Source organism: Macaca mulatta, chromosome 1 (genome assembly GCF_049350105.2).
Source record: "Macaca mulatta isolate MMU2019108-1 chromosome 1, T2T-MMU8v2.0, whole genome shotgun sequence".
NCBI lineage: Eukaryota > Metazoa > Chordata > Mammalia > Primates > Cercopithecidae > Macaca > Macaca mulatta.
Window position 1 is genome coordinate 66,817,633 of NC_133406.1, and position 19,593 is coordinate 66,837,225.

A 19,593-nucleotide genomic window follows, 5' to 3' on the forward strand; every position below is an offset into this window, starting at 1 on the left:
ACCATAGTCTTTCTGCCCAGGAAGTAGAAAGTATAGACTTCAGAGAGAAGCTAGCAGTTTCTGCTGCATGGAGCATTATAAAATGGTAATTATATGTTGCACTGATGCTCTCTGGCCTCATCAACGCATGGATATAAATGAGATTACATTAATATTTATGTCCAAATTTGCAAATACATGTACATCAATTGATTGACCATAGACCCTCAATGCCCCCTGTAAAAGCCTGTGCAGGTTGTTTGTGGAAGCTCCAGCAAGGTATTTACTGAGCTCAAAAATAATTCCATTAATGTTATTCTATTCTGACTTCCTTATAGCAACAACAAAAATAGCACCAATAATAGCAAACACTTTCTGAGACCTTTCCATATGCTAGTCACTGCTTTAAGCCCTTTACATGTATTTGTTAACTTAATCTTTAAATATTAGACCCATTTTTCGGATGAGGAAATCAAGGCACAAAAAGGTCAAGTAACTTACTGAAGGTTAAAGAGCTAGTGAGTGGCAGCTCAGGATACAAATTCACTCAGTCCGACTCTAGAACCTCCCTGCTGAATCTCTATATTCTCCTATCCTCCCACACCTAGGTCACCAATATACTCTAAAAAAAACAATAATATCTATGATAAGGGTGCTGTCTTGGTCTGCTATCATAACAAAATACCATTGCCTGGGTGCCTTACACTGAAATTTATTTCCTCACAGTTTTGGAGGCTAGGAAGTTCAAGATCAAGGTTCTGATAGGATTTGCTTTCTACTGAGGGCCCTCCTCCTGGTTTGCAGACAGCTGCCTTCTCCCTGTGCCCTCGCATGGCAGAGAGAACAAGATCGCCGAGGTCTCTTCCTTTCATGAAGACACCGGCTCCATCAGATCAGGGCCCCACCTCATGACCTGACTTAACCTTAATCACCTCCTGAAAGGCCCTGTCTCCAATTCAGTCACATGGAGGGCTTAAGGCTTCAGCGTGCAAATTATGGGGAGACACAATTCACTACATAACAGATATTCTCTTTTAGTCCTCCCCACACCATAAATCCTAGAGGTACCTGAACTCCAGAAATAGGAAGAAAGCCCGTCTCCTAAACTCAGTTCTCTCCTTTACCTACTAGATCCTGAGCAACAATATTCATGCTTGGAATTTCATAAAACTTCCCAAGGAAACTATCCTGCAGCTCTATCGTGAAGATCAATTCCAGCTCTTTCTCTCAGTCTAGCACAGGAAAAGCAAGCTTTCCTTTCACTTTCCCCATGTTTCCCCAAGTGCTCATGTACAAAATACCTTCCTTTCCTTTATCTCCCAAATAGAGACTGTATCCACACTCCACGAACAGTAACTCACACACACAGGCTGAAGGAGAGCTTTCCAGATCCCCCCACAGTCTGATGTTCAGTGTGGTTAGGCTGGTTCCTTCAGTTACCAGAGATCCTGGAGGATGCTTCCTTCACATATAGTCAAGTTGACCTGTCAGAGTGGGTGGAGTTGGGTACACAGCTTGTCAGTCATCCCTGTGTTGTAAATAAGCTGAACGCAGGATTCATCCCTCCAAGAGGAAATGAGGATATACTAACTGGGTGACCCAAAACAGAAAGAGACAGGCTATCTCGGACCATCAAATGAAGCTGTCATGATGCAGACAGGCTTCAGGGAAAATGGTGTGTGTTATATAGGCCGTGTTGCCATTATGTATGACAGCTGCGTGTCCTGAATTTTCTAGGTCAGTCCCGATTTCAAATATTCTATCACCTTGTCAGACCATGTATTCCAATTTTGCATTTGGAAAATGTGGCCACTAAATCCTGAGGACACTGGATCAGCATATTAGTTTAGGGGGGTAGAATCAGCCTGAATAGTATTGATGAATATGTTTCAGAAAAATCAATCTTTCCTCAGGGGCAAAATTAGAGCTTATAAACTGAAGTCGCCGAGACCTCCAGAAGGAGGAAAATAATGACTCTAAAGCCAGTATGAGAGTTTCTGCCGTCCTGAGAGGCATTTGCAAAACCAAATAGGGTAGGAGTCTCTTCTTTGGCTGATAGGGCAGAGAGACTCTGAGGGAGAGTGGCCTCAGTGCCTGTGTGTGGGTACCCCCCTTAGACAAGACAGAATGACCTGAGGTGCTGGGCAAGGAATTGGCTTTAGATGCAGGTATTGGGAGAGAGACCTAAGGCTCCATTATTAATGTAGAATTGCACTAATGAAAGCTAAGACAGATCAGAAATCTGAACACACCATGATTTAGTATCCATCCCAAGGAGAGGTGACAGAGGGACACGGGATGGGCATACACATGGAAAAGGGGCAAGGACATTGGGGATGATGATCCCTTCCAGTTCCAATCTGAGGCGCAGTTGGTACATCAGCCCCCACCCCTGTTCTCCTACAACCCCTCTGAGCAATGAATCTTAAAACCCTTTACAATGTAAGCGATTTACCAAAATTAGCAATCCATGGATACATTTATTCCCCTTGTCTTCAGGTAAATATAAAACTAAGGTTCTCTGAGATTATGGTCATTTTTGATATTAACATTTCTACAGAAGGAAAAACCACCAGTATCAATGTCTTGATTTCTGACTAAGAAAATGCTTTGTGTGGTCTACCCCCAGTATTCCCTGCTTTAGGCAAAACCCATACCCAGGGCCTCTGTGAGCCTAGATAATTTTTGTGCAAATTAGAAAAATGTGCCTCGACCTCCAGGTGGCATAGCCCTGGTTCAGGGAAACAGGATTGGGAGTACAGTGCAGACTGGGCTGCAGAGCCACCTTACCCCATGTCCGTGTCCTACCGTGTGCTCCAGGTCTGCCCACGGCCTCCCACCCAGGTCTCATGGTGGTGGAAATTGTCAACTGGTCACAATCCATGCTTTAGGCATTTGTAATAAAACTTTCCAAATCTGAAGTAATTTAAAGACAGAATCAGAAAACTACCTCCATAAAGGTATATGCTCTCCAGATAGAGAGCACCCACAAGTTGAACTGTTTCATACAAAAGTCAATTGTTTTTTAAGACCTCAGAGCTTTATAGATTGTTGATGTTTCTAGAGTTACCATGGGCACGCCATTTAACATGGATGCTACAGGGACCACAGGGATGAATAGGGTACATTTTTTTTCTCCAGAATCAGAACACTTTTGTATGAGTGATAAGGTTGACATGCCTAAACAGCCAATAAAAGTGCAAAGCTGTATACATTTAAGTGTCAAGTGAATGGAACTAAGATATGCTGCAGAAATTCAGAAAAGAAGAGAGAACATCATGGGCCATAGGACTCACAGAGGCTTCATGAAGAATTCAAATATATAAAATGGAAAAAGGGAGGGAAAGAATGATACATTTGTGACAAGGGAAAAAAAATTGTCTAGTTTCAGGTGCAGAGGCAGTGAAAGGCACAGAAGATGACAACAACAAAACTTGAAGGTCTGAATTGAACCTGAGATCATGGTCAATGTTCTTAGAGAAAAAAGTGATGAATATTGCATATGCATATCTGGGAAGTAAATTATTTATTTATTTATTTCATTTATTTATTTATTTATTTTGAGACGGAGTCTCGCTCTATCACCCAGGCTCTGGGAAGTAAATATTTAAAAGACAACATTTATTTAGAAAGTCAGCTTGAGGAACTCAAAACGTCAGAGACTTAGTAATAGAACAAACACAAGTTCAAAATTGGGCTCCACTCCTCATGAATTACATAACCATGACATGTTTCTTAATCTCTCCAAAACCCCATTTCCTTATTTGCAAAAGTAGAAATAAAAAATGCCAGTTCTCTAAGATAATTAAGGAGACTGAAAGCAATACACAATATATGTGTCTGCCATATAGTAGGTGTTCAGTAGTCTGGTGGTCTTGGGATTATTTCAGCTTCAAAATCCTCTAACTATGAATGACCTGAGGGTAAAATAATCAGTTTTATCTTTGACTTCTAAGACTACTGCAAACATCGATGGCTTCTATATGCATCAAAAATAACCAATCGTAAATTGTAATGCAAGATGGACTCTTGTCAGGGTTCTTGGTTATAAACAACAGAAACTGATTCTGGCTATCTTAGGCAGAAACAAAGCTTATTGGTAGGGTATTACGTAGTCCACTGCATTGACTGGGGACAGGGGTTCAGGAAGAACTGAGGCAAACAATGTTCAGCCAAGATCATGCCAAAGGCAATTGTCATCGCACACCACTAGTGACGCCACCATCGGACGCCCACTACCATGCTGCTGGACTGCTCCATCCCAGTAATTGCACCACCACACCACTGAACAGAACTCTGGCCTCCAGGCACCTGCTATGCCAAAAAAAGTCTCTAACTAACCCTTTGCCTTATTATCTTAAGGTTCACAACCTGAGAGTGGCATTTCATTAACCAAGCTTAAATTATATGTCCATTCTCTAGCTACCCAGGGTAGGAAGATAAAATGCCCCCACTACTTTATCTTCTGTAGTGAGAGACAGGTAGGAAACAGAGGCCCTCCTTTCCCATGCCTTGAGATTCTCTTAACATAGAAAAGGAGTGTGGCTGGCAAAATAGCAAAATTACAAATGTCCAATGTGCACTAGCAATCAAAATCTGCTGAATATACATGCACAAATCTACAAAGAAATTATGCAAGACCTATAGAAGAAAACTATAAAACTTTCCTCAATAAGGAGAAGAGTCTAATATTAATGTCAAGGCATACCATGTTTCTGAAGCGGAAGCATCAATATGGTGAGTATGTCAATCTTCTCTCGATGTACAAGTTCACTGAAATTTTCTATCAGAATCACAGAGTTTTTATTTGCCCATTTGTTTTAAAATTTGACATTTCTAAAGTTTATACATAAAATGATTTATGTAAAAGAGCAAAGAAATTTTTGGAAAACAATAACAAATGAGCGTTTGTCATACCAGATATCAAAACATACTATAAACCTACAATTGTATGGCATGGTATTGACCCAGGAATAGATTCATAAATAAGTAGAGCAAACTAACACTCAGTCATTATACAAACAGACATTTAGTGTGTGTGTATGTGTGTGTGTGTATATATTTCAGATCAGTGGGGAATCAGGGGTCAGAAAACTTTTTCTTTACAAGACAATATTATAAATATTTTAGACTTTGTGGGACAAAGTCCCTGTTGCAACTACTCAACTCTGCCTCTGTAGTGTGGAAACAGCCATAGGCAATACTAAACAAATAGCTGTGTTCCAACAAAACTTTTTGTACAAAAACAGGTACTGAGCAAAATGTGGCCTTTGGGCCATAGTTTGCCAACTTCTTGTGTAGACTAATCAATAAATAGAGTTGAAATTAGCTTTTTTGAAATAAGTCTGAACTCTCCCACTATGTGCAAAAATAAAATCCATTTAAATGCAAGTATCTACGTGTGAAAAATAAAACTATAAAAGTATCAGAAAAAGGTAGAAGACACAGAAACACACAAAAAAATAACAGATGTGACTACATAAAACTTTAAAGCTTCTATACTCAAACGACTGAAAGTAATTATAAAACACCAGGAAAGACTGGGAGAAAATATTTGCAATGGTTTTATTGAAACAAAGGATTAATATCCAAAATATATAAATCATACCTACAAATTAATTTAAAAATATATATAGACTAAATTTTTAAAAATACAAACAGGAAATTCACAGAATAAATCAAACAGTCAATGAAGATTAAGTTGCTCAACCTCACCAGTAATAAAAAAGAGGTCGGCTGGGCATGGTGGCTCACATCTGTAAGCCCAGCACTTTGGGAGGCCAAGGCGGGTGGATCACCTGAGGTCAGCCTGGCCAACATGGTGAAATGCCGTCTCTACTAAAAATACAAAAATTAGCTGGGCGTGGTGGCACATGCCTGTAGTCCCAGCTACTTGGGAGACTGAAGTAGCAGAATCACTTGAACCAGGGAGGCGGAGGTTGCAGTGAGCCGAGATCACACCACTGTTCTTAAGCCTGGGTGGCAGAGTGAGACTCCATCTCAATAAATAAATAAATAATAAATAAATAAGAGGTGAAAAATATATATGCTTTTCTTTCTCTCTCTCTTTCGCTACATATATATTTTTTTATATATATAGTTTATATATTTTTTTTCTATATTAGCAAAAAATAAAATATCAGCATGGGCGAGAACACACAAGAACAGGCAATCATGTACTATTTGTGAGAGAATGAGCCAATAAACTAATTTCTAGAAGACAGTAATATCTAAGAAAAAATTTAAATACATACCCTTTGACATAATAACAGTGCTTGTTGAGATCAACTCTAAAATGCTTGCATAGGTGTGCGAAGATTTCTTTTTGCATGTTTGTTAACTTATGTTTACTTGTAATGGTGAAAAACTAGAAACACTAACTGCAGATCAAAGGTGGAACAACTAAGAATAAGGTAGACATATTTGCTGATGTAAGACACAAATCTAAGAGAAATTAGCCAGATGGAAAACAATACAAATAAGAATTATAACACAGCATGAACTCACATTCTTAAAAAAAAAATTTATGCATTAATACATGAGGTCAGGAGATCGAGACCATCCTGGCTAACATGGTGAAACCCCGTCTCTACTAAAAATACTAAAAAAAATTAGCCGGGCTTGTTGGTGGGCACCTGTAGTCCCAGCTACTCGGGAGGCTGAGGCAGGAGAATGGCATGAACCCAGGAGGCGGAGCTTGCAGTGAGCTGAGATTGCGCCACTGCACTCCAGCCTGGGCGACAGAGCCAGACTCTGTCTCAAAAAAAAAAAAAAAAAAAAAAGTATGTCTTAATAGAGGAAATCATTTTTCAAGCAGCGCTGAAAAAATTCCCTTGGAAAGGTGGGGTTCCAGGGAGGTAAATGTTAATGTTTTAAATTATATGTGTGTCAGTGCTGGAACCTTTTCCAAGATCTAGTGCAGTTTACCAGGGAGGAACAGGACCCATCTCAGCAGACAGATCTGCTGCCGGTCCCTTGCCCTTTCATTTTCCTATATGCCTCTTTCTCACATCGACCAGTGTGTCTTTTCATTTTGCTTATCAGTTGTTGTGAGTTGAATTATGTCACCCAAAATATATGTTCAAGTCCTAATGCTTATACCTGTGAATGTGACCTTATTTGAAAATAGGTTTTTGCCATTGTAGTCAAGTTAAGATGAGGTCATGCTGAATTGGGGTACTGTCTACAAGAGAAAGAAGAGGGCTATTTTGACACAAAGACACAGAAAAGACACACTGATAGAAGATGACCATGTGATGAGCAGGCAAAGATTGAAGTGCTGCAGCTGCTAGACAAGGAACTCCAGGGGGCACTAGAAGCTAGGAGAGAGGCGTGAAACAGATTCTCCCTCAAGCCTCCAGAAGGAAGCAACCCTGCTGACACCCTGATTTTGGACTTCAGGCCTCCTAAACAATAATATAATAAATTTCCATTGTTGTAAGCCACCCAGTTTGTGGTAAGTCAGTACAGCAGTCATAGAAAACTAATACAACGGTATTTACCCAAAACTGTGTTTTTTGATCCACTATCCACTCTGTGTATATATATCTACAAAAAGAATAGTAGCCAAAAAGGTGTCTGAAAACTGTGAGATATCTGATCATTATCAATTATCAGACACATTTTTGGCTGCTATTCTTTTTGTAGATGCACATGCACAGAGTAACAATTACAGAGTAACAATTACCCTGTTATGAATAGGGTTCAAACAGAGGTAGGATGACTACCAGCTAGCGTATTTTCTGAGAGATTCCTGCACTGAAGGGTGGACTAGATGCCTTCCTAATGTTCATAAACATAGGAGTCCATGAGTCTCTGTGACAAAACAGCACTGTGCTTAACAGCAAGGATTTGAAATGAGAAAAATTTGGTTTGGAATTCTGGTTTCACTACACACTAACTACTTGACCTTGAAAAAATTTAACTGCCAAGAGCCTAAAATAATAATGCTGCTGCTTCTTTTTTAATTTTTTAATTTTTATTTTTGTTGTTGTTGAGACGACGTCTCGCTCTGTCGCCCAGGCTGGAGTGCAGTGGCGAGATCTTGGCTCACTGCAAGCTCCGCCTCCCAGGTTCCCACCATTCTCCTGCCTCAGCCTCCTGAGTAGCTGGGACTACAGGCACCTGCCACGATGCCTGGCTAATTTTTTTGTATTTTTAGTAGAGGTGGGGTTTCACCATGTTAGCCAGGATGGTCTCTATCTCCTGACCTCATGATCCGCCCTCCTCAGCCTCCCAAAGTGCTGGGATTGCGAGCATGAGCCACCTCGTCAGGCCAATAATGCTTCTTGAATGCATTAGCATTCTTAGATAAAAGCAATTGACACTCACCAGTAATTCAAGAACAGAAATGGGCTAAAGGAATGTGTTAAAGGGATATTGCATAGTTTACTGGAAGCACCAGCAATCCAAAGGCTGCCACTGAAGTCTTCAGAACTAGTTATAGTTAACTGCTGTTGCAGCCACATGATACTCACTAGAAAAGACTTTTTTGGTAGCTCCTGCTTTTTCTTGTCAGTATGTAAAGTGAATGTCTCATTGGCGGAACCCAGGTCGTGGGCCCATGCCCTAGCTGCTAATGGGGCTGGAAATTGAATGATAATGGTAGCTATTATTTACCGAGTATGTACTATGTGCCAGGCACTTTTGTTGTATTTCCATATATTAATTCACTTAATTCCCACAAGACCTCTGTGAAATCAGTATGTCACCCCCATTTTCACTGATGAGGAAACAGAGACACAGAAGAGTCATGTAACTTAACCAAGGTACACAGCAGTATATGTGCAGAGCTGGGATTAAACCCTAAATTATCCAGCTCCAGACCCTGACATCATTGGGAATACTCCTTTCTGCTCTTCATCTGGCATTTTCATCGTTGACAGAGGTGGTCACTGACCACTTCAAAAAGCAACAATTTCTTCAAACATAAGACGAGGATTCAGATTTTGAATAGCCAAATTAAAAAAATAAAAGAAAAGAAACACAAATGTTTATTACCTTTGCCTATGATTTATCTCAAAGAGCTGTCACTTATTAAAAGAACAATGCAGCTGGGTGCGGTGGCTCACGCCTGTAATCCCAGCACTTTGGGAGGCCGAGGCCAGTGGATCATGAGAGGTCAGGCGTTTGAGACCAGCCTGGCCAACATGGCGAAACCCTGTCTCCACTAAAAGTACAAAAACTAGCCGGGCGTGGTGGTGTGTGCCTGTAATTCTAGCTACTCCGGAGGCTGAGACGGGAGAATGGCTTGAACCTGGGAGGTGGAGATTGCAGTAAGCCGAGATCGTGCCACCACACTCCAGCTTGGGTGACAGAGCAAGACTTCATCTAAAAAAAAAAAAAAAAAAAAAAGGAAAAGAACAATGCATACCTAATGACTAACACAGCGACTGGTGCAAAGCATCCCATCAGTGGAAATTGTTTTTGTAATAATAGTTGCTATTACCACGTCCTTCTTGACTTTGACCAACCACTTCTGGGCTGCTTCTACCAGTTGTTACTTGTTCTGGTATAGCTCTACCACTCACTCTCTGACCCCGGGCAAGTGACTTCACCTTTCTGAGCCTCACTCTTCTCATCTGTAAAATGGAGATGTGCTTGAAAAGGGGTAAAACTTTTAAACTGTGTTCTTTCCAGGATCCTTCCAATTTTGATGTTTTTTTAACTCAGACCTTCCAGTCTCTAATGCCCAATCCCTTCCTATGGAATTCTGTAATTCTTATAATTCGTAACTCACAATTTCATTCCAGGTTACATGCCACCTTCTACTATAATCATTACCAGTTGTTTCCTTCTGAAATTGTTTTGCACAAAATGGCATTTCAGAACATAGGGTTTTCTGGAAATTAAATTGATTTTATACATAAGAGGTTGGTTGTGGCAGTTCTTTATGTGTACACACACACGCACACACACACAATTACTCATCATCTGATATATGCTCTGGTGCCCAGTCAAGTCAGGGCCATAAAAGGTAACTAGGTTGAGAAAGAGAAGGGGGAGTCCATCCTCAGCTGCCTCAGAAAATGTCCTGAAGTTTTTCTAGAAAAATGACAAGCCCCTTCCTCCTTTATTAACAAAAGGGATCTTAAAGCTATTGCATTTGCATGTCTCTTGGAACAGCCTCTTAGAGTTCCGTCCCAACATCCTCCTCCATTTTCCCTCCTTATTTTTCATATTTGTTTCCAAGATAGTCAACCAGCAAGGGTTCCTTTAGTTTCCACTGCCAGATGGGATTCTTAGAGTGAAGATATTTTTGCACCTTGGTCACTGCAACTTACCCTGTAACTTTAAAATTTTTGCTCCCAAAAAAAGAAACTTTCTGACTTCTTCATCTTTAATCTCAAAGGTGCTTTCTGCTCAGCACCTTTTCAATTTACGTTTATAATATTTGTATTCTATGTGAGACAGTAAGATCTTCAAAGGTTGTACATTCATTTTTCATATTCAAGAAAACATCCATCATTTTTTATGTTATTAAATAATGAACAGCGTGAATTCTCATACATAGTCACTACCTTCTGAGATACGCAACTCTAGCCCATTTACAGATAAGAAAAATGAGGTTTAGAGAGTAAAGTTACCAGCCAAAGGTCACACAACTAGAATCAGGTCTTGTCAGACGAAGACCTGGATTTTCAGCCACCCTGCTCAGTGTATTGCCTGCTGCACCCCAGGGGCTCCCTGATGTCCTGTGGGTGGAAAGGATTGTGTTGCAGACAACTGACTGGTGTGTGGACAGCACTCAGGCTATTCCGCAGTTGGTTACTCTGCAGCACAGGTTGGTGCCACTACAACCTCAAGGTCTGCTATCCCAGCTGGGCCCTCAGCGCTGCCCAGTAATCCTGCAATGGTCTCTAACTAGTTCCTGATCCAGTTATCCCCTCGGGGGTGCCACCCTAGTCATTCTCAGATGTGCCTTTGCTTATGTCATTATGGCGAAAATACAAGCCTCCAGGCAACTTCTCAGCTCCCTCCCCTGCCTCCTGTACACAGATGTCCACTATGCTTTTTCTTTCTTCCTTCTGGTTTGATGTCCATGCATACTTTCTCTATTAACGTTTTAGATGGCATCCAATTTTACCACCACATGAATGCTGCTCCACCAATTATCCCTCTTGTTTATTCAACTTCTCCCTTTATAATGGTTCTTATTCAGCAAACAAATACCCTCGAATCTCTCCCATTAAAACAAAAGCACAAACACACAAATCAAAACAATACCTTCTTGCTCAAACTTCCTACCTCCCCTCCTTCCCTTTATTACCTCCTTGAAAGTATTAACTACATCAGCTCTTTCTAATACCTTATAAGTTCTAATTTCTCACATTCACCTTCCAATGATACCTCTCTCTGAACGTTGATCTTCCTTTGGACACCAAAGTCCACCATATGACTAAACTCTGTCTTTTAGAGACTTAACACTGTAGAATTCTTATTAAAAGTCTCTCCTCTTTTGACATTTGTTAACTCTTTTCCCGTTTTCCTTCTACCCTGCTGGCCACACTTTGGTTTCCTTCCTGGACCTCATCCTTATCCTTTGTTTTTCTCAGCCTTTACACTGTCATTAGGTGATCTCACTCATAACCACCTAGGAATGATAAATCCAAATCCATATATTCAGCTCAAATTGCTTCCCTGATACCCTTATAGCCAACAGCTATACTGTTATCTATTTGAGCATTCTTCTAGCCTTACATTCAAAATATCCCCTAAAGAATTATTTTGCCTTAGTTACTGCTCTTGCATGTGCTGCTCTGATTATATTCACAATCTTGGTGAATGGCACCACCCTACAAAATAATTTCCCAAAGCAAAACCCTTGATTCCTCCCTCCTCTTTATTCTACATACAAATAGTTCAAGCTTTTTATATCCTACCTCTTAACATCTTTTTAATACATCTGCTTTCCTGTCTTTAGCAACTGTTACTTCATTCTTGATCCCATTTGGATGGCTGCACTAGCCTCCTTACCCATCTCTCAACCTCCAGTCTGGCCTCTTTCCACCACATTCTCCTCCCTGATGGAGTAATCTGTCCAAAATATAAATCTAATCCTGCCACTTACCCCTATTAAAATCCTTCAATAGCTCCCCTTAGTTTCCAAGATAAAGTTCAAACTCCTTAGCTTAGCACATAAAGCTCTTTGTGATCTCTCCCCTGAATAATACTCCAGCTTCCTTCCTCCCTGCCCCACTATTCTACCTTGCATATCCCTTACTCCAACAATACTGAAATACATGCAATTCCCTAAACCCATTGCCTTAGTCCGTTTATGTGGTAAAGCATAAAACCTGAGACTGGGTGATTTATCAAGAACAGAAACTTACTTCTCACAGTTATGGAGGCTGGGATGTCCATGATCAAGGTGTGGACAGATTAGGTGTCTGGTAAAGGTCACTCTCCACTTTTAAGACGGTGTCTTAATGCTGCATCCTCTGGAGGGGACAAATTCTATGTCCTTTCATGGGTAAAGGTGGAAGAGCAAGCAAAACCAAGTGCTGTTTGAGGCCTTCATTACTTTCACAAGGGAAGAGCCTTCATGGCCTAATTACCTCTTAAAGGCCCCAACTCTTAATAGCATTACATTGAGCATTAAGTTTCAACACCTGAATTTGGAAGGGACACACTCAAATTAGAGTGCCCATCATGCTAATTAATGCTTGCATGTGAGTATACATGCTGTCTTCCATGCATGCAATGAATGCCCTGCTTATCCCGGCCCAGTCTCCATCTGGTATATCCAGAGCGCCCCTAACCAGTGTTAAAATCCAGCTTAATGGCCACTTCTTCCAGGTGGTTCTACCTGATCCTTTAATTTGATTTACACTTACTTTTCCTATGGTCCTGTAGAAACACTAGACCATTTTTTTTTTCTGAAAGAATGGATGGATGAATAGTTGAGAGAGTGAATGAATGCCTTGACTCTTACTCATCTTACATCCCCATTACCTACCACAGTCAGGCACATACTCAATACGAGTTTGTAAAACTGATTTTACATGAGGGGTGCTTTTGTGCAACTAATCAAAATTATAGCATACCTTCATGCATTTTTCCCCTTTATAAATCCTAAATCTCATCTAACAATGCATGTAGTTCATCTTAAGGAGTACCCTAAACAAGTGTGCGTATGGATCTACATTTATCCATGGCATGGATTTCCTCTGCTTATTCTCTAATAAAAATAGGGAATTGCCAGGATAAGAGTCAGGGCCCTTGAAGACGATATTCCAATATGGTAAGGAGCCAACTAACGTATAATAGTGGAAGTTTACTAACAGGGCCCTTCTATTACTTTCCCATGCATGCTGAGACTCTTGGCTGCATGGATTTTGGAGATCCAGGCAATGTGGGACAGTAAAGCCTTTCAATAAAAACACGATACGCCAGGCAGCTGCAAATACTCCCTGCAATTTCTTCCCTTCCTTCTTCGATCCCAAGGACATATGTCAGTGGCTGCTGTCAGATCAGAACAAGCCATTGATCTACAGGGCATGAGGGAAGGCTAGAATATTGATGTCACAGATTCTCTCTATGTATAAGCTGCTCCTTAATAAATGCGGTGCCTTGGGAATTCAGGCTTCTTGGACTAATAAACACCTAAAGGAGTAAAAGTCACCAGCATGACCTGCCTTCACTCTGTAGGCCAATGCCTTCACAGCTAGCCGTAATTTGGGCCTAGAAATCAGTGTTTATATAATTAAAGCCTTTTCTTTCCATCACCTTGACTTAAATTATTTTCCTGAAGGTAGTTTTATTTATAGCACACAGTTGAATGTGAGAGGTCCCATTGTGTAATAAAAGAAAAGTAGAGTAAGATATGGAAGACTGGGTTTTAGTCCTAAGTAACTGACTAAATATCCCCTTCTCCTTTCTCTTGGTGTTGGCTTCTCCATAAGTAAACTGATTGTTTGGCCAGATCAGGAGACCCAGAGATGGGACTTAGGGTTTCACCTGAGGAGATTTAACATGAGGCCCGTGGATGGGACTCAGGATTTTGTTAAGTCCTAGAAATCAGATGTAAAATTTTATACATACATTCATTTTTTTCCACTAGGAAGACCTATAGTTTTTGCCAAATTTACAAGTGAAACTAGGGTTCGCAACATTATAAAATGGAGGGTTTTACTATGTCTTAGTCCATTTTCTGTTGCTTATAACGGAATACCTGAAACGAAACTGGGTGCTTTACAGAGAAAAAGAAATTTACTGCTTACAGTTTAGAGGCTGGAAAGTTCAAGGTTGAGGAGCCGCACGTGGTGACGGCCTTCTTGCTGGTGGCAATGCTCTGTAGAGTCTCAGGGGAACACAGGGTATCACATGGCAAGGAAACTGAGCATGGTAGGCCAGGTTTGTCTCCTCTTATAAAGCCGCTAACTCCATTCCCATGATAACTCAGTAATCTATATACCCATTAATCCATTAAGCCATAAATGGATTAATCTATTCCATTAAGATTCTGCCCTCATGACCCAATCACCTCTTAAAAACATCACCTCCTGACTGGCCCAATGGCTTATGCCTGTAATCCCAGCACTTTGGGAGGCCAAGGCGGGTGGATCACCTGAGGTCAGGAGTTCGAGATCAGCCTAGCCAGCATGGTGAAAGCCTGTCTCTACTAAAAATACAAAAAAAAAAAAAAAAATCAGTTGGGCATGGTGGCAGGTGCCTGTAATCCCAGCTACTCAGGAGACTAAGGCAGAGAATCACTTGAATCTGGGAGGCAGAGGTTGTAGTGAGCCAAGATCATGACACTGCACTCCAACCTGGGTGACAAGAGCAAAACTCTGTCTCAAAACAAACAAACAAACAACACACACACACACACACACACATCCCTCACCTCTTAATGTTGTCACATTGGGGATTAATTTCTACATGAATTTTGGAGGGGACAAATATTCAAACCATAGCATACTAGATCTCAGCATTTGTACTTCTTCAAGGCAAAGTGAGGAAACTACTGAAGTTAAGGGGAAGAAGCTAAGAGACTTGAGTTCAAATCCCAGGTCTTCCGCCTGCACCCTTTGTCTTTTTGAATGGGTCATCTTACCACAGTGACTCTATTTCTTCATGTACGAAATAGCAATAATAATAGCTGTCTCACATGTTGTAAGCTACCTTCATGTGTTATGAAGAGTAAGAGAAATAGTGCACATAAAAATAAAATTGGTATGTCAGAAATGTTCAAGGAATCCTTGTTCAGTGAATATCTGAAGAATCAGAACATTGAGAGCCACTACTTCATCTCCTGCCCCAGAATTCTTGCCATCTAAATTCATAGTTTCCTGGGTGTGATCATGAACTGATGAAATCTTAACATTGTTTTTCTTCAGGAAGGTGAGACAAGAAATAGACCTATATGATTACCATGTTTCCACACAAATGGAAGTCCATTTGAACTAATAGAATCATTCTAAGTCTTTAAAAGTAAGAGAGATTCCAGGCCAGGTGCGGTGGCTCATGCCTGTAATCTCAGCACTTTGGGAGGCTGAGGCGGGCAGATCACAAGGTCAGGAGTTCAAGACCAGCCTGGCCAATATGATGAAACCCCATCTTTACTAAAAATACAAAAAAATTAGCCAGGCATGGTGGCGCTCACATGTGGTCCTGCCTACTTGGGAGGCTGAGGCAAAAGAGTCGCTTGAACCTGGGAGGTGGAGGTTGCAATGAGCCGAGATCACACCACTGCCCTCCAGCCTTGGCAACAGAGCAAGACTCTGTCTAAATACATAAATGAGAGATGGGGCCCAGCTAATGTGGCTTAATCTTTGACCTGAATATTAAAAAAAAAAAATCCATTTTCCTAGATCCTTATTTTGACATCATGTCTGTCCAAAAACCTGGTAATACGAGGTTAATACTCAGGGTCATGCACTGAAGGGTGTAGGTTTGGAGATCGCATGGGAGAAGTGGCCTCAGACTGACAAGAAGTTTGTTGCACAGCTAGCTAGCACTGCATTAGACCTAGAAAACCTACATACTTAGAATCAGCCAATAACATCCCACCAACACCTGTGCCCACGTCACCAAAAGATTGGCTGCTTTACTGTCCACATCTTTCTCTGTCTTACAATCACCTTAACCTACGTAGAGCTCTTTTGTAAAATCTTTTTTTCCAAGGAGCTTATGCATATTTTTAAAATTACATTAATCTTCAATGCATTATCATCTTTTTTTTATTTTTTAAAGAGACTGGGTCTCACTCTTTCGCTCAGGCTGGAGTACAGTGGTGTGATCATGGCTCACTGCATCCTTGATCTCCTGGGCTCAGGTGATCCTTCCACCTCAGCCTTCTAAGTAGCTAGGACCACAGGCATATTCCACCACACCTAGCTAATGTTTTAAATTTGGGGGGGATGGGGTCTCTCTGTGTTGCCCAGGCTGCTCTCCAATTCCTGGGCTCAAGCAACCCTCCAGACTTGGTCTCCCAGAGTGCTGGGATTATAAGCATGAGCCACCATCTATCTTTATTTTATAGATGAGGAAATGAAGTTCATGAGCATAGTAAGAGATAGAATGGATATGAATCCAGGTGTCTCGGACTCAATAGTTTTTAAACTAATCCCTAAGACCTCAAGATATATTGATTAACAAAATATGGTCCTTGCTCTTGTGGACCAATGCGAGACACAGATATGTAAACAGAAGAATATAATATAGGTCCTATGTCTCTCGCTCTCCAGGTTGGATGTATGCAAAGAGGATCTGAGAGCAAGGAAGTTCAACTACCTAGAGTTGTTGGGGAAAGAGAAGTGGATGTAAAACGTGAAGTTGATTAAAGGCCTCTTTTAAGAGTTGAGTCTTTGAAGATGGAAGATAATTAGTCTAAAGAAGGCAGGCCATGCCACACAGAACGATGAGCACATAAAAAAGCACAGTGGCAAGTGCAAGACATCAGGGAACCCAAACTCACATGTCACTAAGATGTAAGCGTTCCTGGCGATATGGAGAACTTGCAAAAAGCCCCAAATTCTGTTAGCAGCCTTGAGAGATGGGAGGCTGCGCTTGTGCCAAGAATGAACTTGTGATCTTAGCTCTGGTGCTCTGGAAAGCGATAAGGGCTTTGGGGACCCCTGAAACTGGTTTTTCACTCCCTTTCTCTAACCCAGACATCCCAATCTCAGCACGAAAGGTTACAATTTCCCTGGGAAGAAATTGTGCTGACCTCAGGTTTTCACAGAGTGTGGTATTTCTGCTTGGCTGCACAGCCGGCTGAAACATTGCTAAAATAACTAGTGAGCAAGATGTCCCAAAAGTAAGCAGCTGCATAGGAGGGCTGAGCAGAAGTTTGCTTGTGGTTTATTCACCTCAAGCGAGGAAGACAAGGTGACTACATTCTGAGAAGTTGTAAATGCTCCAGGGACCGGCTGCATTTTGCAACTCAGCTCCACCAGTGCCCATTTTCTCATCCAAAGGAGAGGGAGTGTTCACTGCACAGCTGATAACATCAACAAGGAGGGGCTCCAGGGCCAAAAAAAGCAGTCCAGGAATAAGGGTCCTGATTTTCTTTTTGTATTTTCCATTATTTGGACCAAGAATTTTCAGGCTTTCATTTGCCCCTCTGCAAAACAGGAAAATATTTCTCACTATAATACTGTAAACTTAGATGTCATAAATGTTTTGTAAGTATTTAACTGTTGATTGTTCTCAACAAAGATAATGAATAAATGTGGTCTGGATTTCTAGGAGTTGTAGAAATTAAATCTGATTTTACACTATTGATTAAATCTATTCAGTGCTTGAATTGAGAAAGTCAAATAAACCAGAATATTTCCCATTGCATTTTCCTAACCCTGATTATCCATGGGACAGATGTCCCTTGCTCAACCCATATTTGCTAAAGGCATATACATTCAAGTTCAACTCTTTGGGGTTAACAAACTCTTATTTTAAAAATAAAAATCTTATGAAGAGGGGAACATAAATTACTAACCATTTAGTATGATTATTTTACTCAGCTTAGTGCCCTTCTATACCACTGATGGCATAGAAACAAGGAGAACCTCCTGATGTGAAAAAGGAAAAAACATGTTTACCAGGGACTTCTGCTTCTGACTATAATGGAAAAACCAAAATCAGATTTGTCCTCCTGCCTTAAACAACAATAATAACAACCACAAAACCAGACTAAATACACACATACACACACACACATACACACACACACACATACACACACACACACGATTTTCAATCATTGAGCACAGGTTCCACAGGACTGTGAGTTCTCAGAGAAAACAATAAATAAATGAAGTGGCCCCTATAATTGTAGAATATTACAGTCTGAAAGCAATTTCTAGGTTACTTTTCAGGGAAAGTGAAACCAACAAGGGTTTGACGGTCTTGCTGAGTTGAAGAGATGGAGACTGAAATTAAAGTAGACCAAGGTAGCTAGAAGTTGGAGGAAGGACATAGTAGAGGAGATATTCACACACAGAGCTCCAGAGGTCTGAAGAAAGGGTCCCTGAAACCTTTGGCTGAGACCTGCTATGAGTATGCATGTAAGAAAATAACCTGAAACTGGAAAAAGAATCACCAGAAAATAGAAGGCAGAACACTATCTGGAGATCAAATGGGGATGAGAACAATTTATTCTCACACCAGTCAGAATGGAAAGACTTCCAATATGTGAGATTAGATTATATATAATTCCTTGAGTAAAATTGCCTTAGTAGTGGAACTAAATAAGCGCTATACAAAAGTCTGCTCTAAACCTGGCCTAGAAAGTTAAAGAGCAAACCTTATAAAAATCAAGCTAATCTGAAGTAACTTAAGTGCAAACCAAAATAAAATGTGATGCTCTTTAAAATAATATAACAAAATCCAATGATCCAACATAAAAAATTCATAATATCTGCATTCAATCAAAACTGTGCAATGAAGTAGAAAAATATGAACCGCAACCAGGAGAAAACCTAATTAATTAAAGCAGACCCAAAAATAACAGGTGATAGAATTAGCCAATAAAGATGTTACGATAGTTATCATAAAAATGCTTCATAAGCTCAAACAGGTTAAAAAAATAAAAGACATAAGCATAATGAGAAGAGAAACAAACTTTCTGTGTGTATGTGTGTGTGTGCGTGCGCACGCGCGTGTGTGTATGTGTGTGTCCAAGCAGAACTTCTGGAGATGCAGATGTGGAAGTTAGAAAACTTTTGTCTACTTGAGGTATGTTAACTAATCCAAAAAAATAAAGAAGAGAGAAGGAAAGAAAATGTTTTTACTTAACTCTAGAGAAAGGAGATAAACTAGAGAATTTCAAAGAACTGAACCGTTCTTACTCCAACTTTAAGAATACAACTTAATCAGTTTTGACAAATATTACAGTCATTACTACTGTCACAATCATGACATAGACAATTTTTATACACCCAAAAGTTCCCTCATGCCCTTTTGCAGTCAATACTGGCATCTACTCCCAGTGTCCATCAAGTGATCAACTTTCTGCCTGTATTATTTTGTGTTTTCTAGATTTCATATAAATGGAATCAAACAGTATACCAACTTTTGTGTCTGGTTTCTTCCACTCAGCATAATGCTGTGAGATTTATACATGTTATTGCACATAATAAAAGTTTATTTTTAAATTGTTGAGTAGCACTT